General features: G+C 59.1%; 1 long non-coding RNA gene across 1 annotated transcript; it reads right to left on the minus strand.

The window, feature by feature from the left end:
* Positions 1-289: 289 nt before the first annotated feature.
* Positions 290-2,950, minus strand: LOC141998323 (uncharacterized). The gene is made up of 3 exons (XR_012641818.1): positions 2,788-2,950; positions 1,582-1,683; positions 290-449 (listed from the first exon to the last, which is right to left on the minus strand). It is a non-coding gene; the product is annotated as an uncharacterized LOC141998323 (long non-coding RNA).
* Between the last annotated feature and the right edge of the window lie 486 nt (positions 2,951-3,436).

Below are 3,436 nucleotides of genomic sequence, written 5' to 3' on the forward strand. Positions count from 1 at the left end.
CTCTTCAAGTCAATCTGGGATCTCAGTACCCCTTTGGCCCCATGCCACCCAGAAGACACTCAAGCCAGCCTAGCCTGAGAGAGGGGCGGTCTCCTTTTGAGAGGGCTGACAGCGAGTGATCCCCGCAGTCAGACACGGACACTAGAGGTGCCCCGAGCCAGCCAGCCAGGCCTGGCATTCAGCAACTGGAAGCTCATTTACTCAGAGCTGCTCCTCGAGCCCAGGTTCTCCTGCAGCAGCTGCTGAGCCAAGACCAGAACGTTGCAATTCGAGCATCTCTCACCATTTCCTGCTCACTGTTGATCTCAGCCAGGGAGGCGCTGAGCGCAGAGCAGTAGGTCAGGCTGTAGGTCCAGTTCCTTTCGGCCTCAGAGAAATAGTAGCATTTCCCTTGGTATGCGATACAGCAACGGGCCCCGGTTCAGCTGACGGAAGCTTAGGTCTCCACACTGAGAATGAGACAGCGACACATGGTGTGAGCGAGACCCGCCACCCGCCAACGAGGAGAACAGGGGGAGATCAGCCCCTGCGCCCCAGGCTTCTGAGATCCCTCGAACCAGGGTGGGTACTGAAAGGCTGTGAGGGAGCCAGGAGGACGCTGGGAATCCAACCCCAGAGGGGGGTTATCTGACTCTGCTCTCCCTCTCTTGGGTTCACATTCAACAGGAATGCAGCTGACAAGCAGCTCATGCCATGAAGCCCAGGACAGAGAGCTGGGCCCAAGCTCAGTGTTACAACACGGGGTGGGCAGAGAGCCACATAGGGAGGGGACAGTTACCAGGGGGCCAGCAGGGGGGCAATAATTAATGGGTAGGAGATTAACTTCAACATGATTTGCCAGGTCTAGTACCCCAAGGAGTTCTGCTAGCCTGGACTGCTGCCCCCTCCCCCTGCTCTGCGCTTTGCTTCCCTGGAGAGGCAGGTTGAGATGAAGACGGGAACAAATTCCCTTTCCTTCAGGAGACCGAACGCCCGCTGCCCGGCCTGTCCAGCGCAGCCAGCCAGGTTCACGGTCACCACAAACAGCTGCCATCTGCGCTCGCACACGCTGTCTGTGCAGGCGGGGACGTCAACAGCGAGACGAGACCCTGCCCTGCTGAGGTCACCAATGGGTGGGTTTCACACTGCGTTAAGGGAGGTGTCGGTACTGCGTTCCACGGCTCCTTTCAGTGACACGCCAGCAGCTGCCCAGCACTGGGCACCACCCGGGGATGCAGGAAGGCCAGGCTGGCACCTCAGGGCGACACGCTGCAGGCAGAGGGCCCAGCTCATTGCTGCCCTGCACCGTCAATCACCCCCACTCTGCATGGCTATCAGTGACCATGCCTGGGGCCCGGCAACAGTGACTTGGACCCAAAGTGCTCAGAGATGGGCCGGGGGGAGCTAATTTCAGTCCCGACACAGAGAGTGCCCAGGTGCAGGGGTCTGGGAGGGAGCAGGAGGAGGGTCTTGGAGGAACATCCCCCAGGAATCCTCTGTCTCAGGGGCAGAAGCCAGACAGGCCAGGAGGAGAGACTGACTGTGGTGGCTCCAGGGGGAATGGGATGTGCAGAGAGGGGGAAGGGAAGGGTGAGAACTCACCTGCCAGGACAATGATGAGAACTAAGAACATGGTTGCGAGGGCGACTGCGAGCACAATTGTACATTTCTTGTAGTTATATTTCCTGCAGTTAGGACAAGGATCTGAAACAGAAAGACCCGTCAGGCAGGGCCGCGAGGACACGTCTCCCCCACGGCACCAGGGCTGGAGCTGCCTTAGAACAGTGGTTCTCACCCACCGGTTCGTGTACCCTTGGGGGTAAGCAGAGGTCTTCCACGGGGCACATCAACTCATCGAGAGATTTGCCTCATGTTACGACAGGCAACATAAAAAGCACTAAGTCAGTACAAGCTAAAATTTCATACAGACAATGACTCGTTTATACTGCTCGATAGACTATACATGGAAAGGTACAGCGTTGATAGTCCAATTGATCTATTTCATAATTAAATACGCAACAATGAGAGAGTCAGCAATTTTTCCGGAATAGTGGCTGTGACACTTTTGTATTTTTATGTCCGATTTTGGAAGCAAGTAGTTTTTTTAAGTGAGATGAAACTTAGCAGAGTGCAAGACAAATCAGCCTCCTGACAGGGCGACAGTCGTCTGGAAAGGCTGAGAACCACTGAACTCAAACATGCACCGTTCTGTCGATTGCTCCTTCCATCAGATGCTCTGGGAGAGGAGCCCGGAGGGTCAGGCAGGCTGGGGCTGGCAGAACAGCCCCTCCTTCCCCTCAGCCCAGTGCCCTCCCCTGGGCACTCCCAGCCAGGCTGCCAGGAGGCCTGGTGAGCTCAGGGGCACAGAGATAAGGACCCGCATGTCCTGGTGGCAGTTGCTCCAACTGCCCCCCCACCATCCCCACCCCCATTCTGCCCCCTGCCGAGCGCTGGCTGGGCCCACACTGCCGAGTGCCCCTGTCCCCACACACTGGGGTCTCACACTGGCCATACACAGCAGAAGGGGGGAGAACGAACCAGGCCGAGATGGGCCAGGGCTGTCACAGGGGGTCTGACACACCCAGCCCAGGAGGGCCCTGAACAGCCCCACGGCCACCGCTGTGTCTGCCAGACAGCAGCTGTGAGCCAGGGATCAGTGCCCTGAGAGCCCCTGGGGGTGATCCAGTCCCTGCTGCCCACAGACGGGGGGTTGCTGGGCACTCGCTGCTGCCACTGAGAGCCTGGCCCCATGTGGGGCAGCCTCAGTGTCTCTCTCCAGCCTGTTCCCAGGCAGCGACACCCCATTACCTGGCTCCCCTCCAGTCTCCAGGTGTCCATTGCACTCAACAGGCCACTCCTGCAGCGGCTCTTCGCTCCCAGCAGGTCCAGCTGCTGGCCCCCCCATTGTCTCTCTCAGCCACACTCAGGCCGCACACTCTGCTGGAGACGCTGGGCTGGGGTCAGCTCCTCTCTGTGACTGGGTCCGATTCAGCAGCAGCGAAGCAGAGCTGGGGCCGGGGTCCTGGCCCTGGCTCCCCGCACATCCTGCTCCGGACTCTCCGGCCGATCTGAAAGTCGAGACGGACCCAGCAGGACAGGTCAGTGTGGGGGGAGGGGCACGATTTGTGGTTTCTCGTTCCCTGCCCAACAGCCCAACCCCCAGCCAGAGGCGGTGCCAGGATGATTGAACCCCCTTAAACGCCATCGGCCCCTCCATCCCCCAGGGCTTCAGAGACCTGATCTGCTAGGGACCCCACCCGCCGCGCACCACCCCCGCGTGACAGGCACCCAGCTGGGGTTGACAGGAGGAAAAAGCCCTCCCTCCCCACACATACCTCCTGCAATCGAGAGCAAGTCGAGAATCCTAGCAGGAGTGGGGAGTTGGTGGGCAGGGGGAGAGAACCAGGATGGATTGAGTAAAATCAAGGCAATTAAATCACCAAGTCCAACGCCTCAA

This window comes from Natator depressus, chromosome 14, assembly GCF_965152275.1.
Source record: "Natator depressus isolate rNatDep1 chromosome 14, rNatDep2.hap1, whole genome shotgun sequence".
NCBI lineage: Eukaryota > Metazoa > Chordata > Testudines > Cheloniidae > Natator > Natator depressus.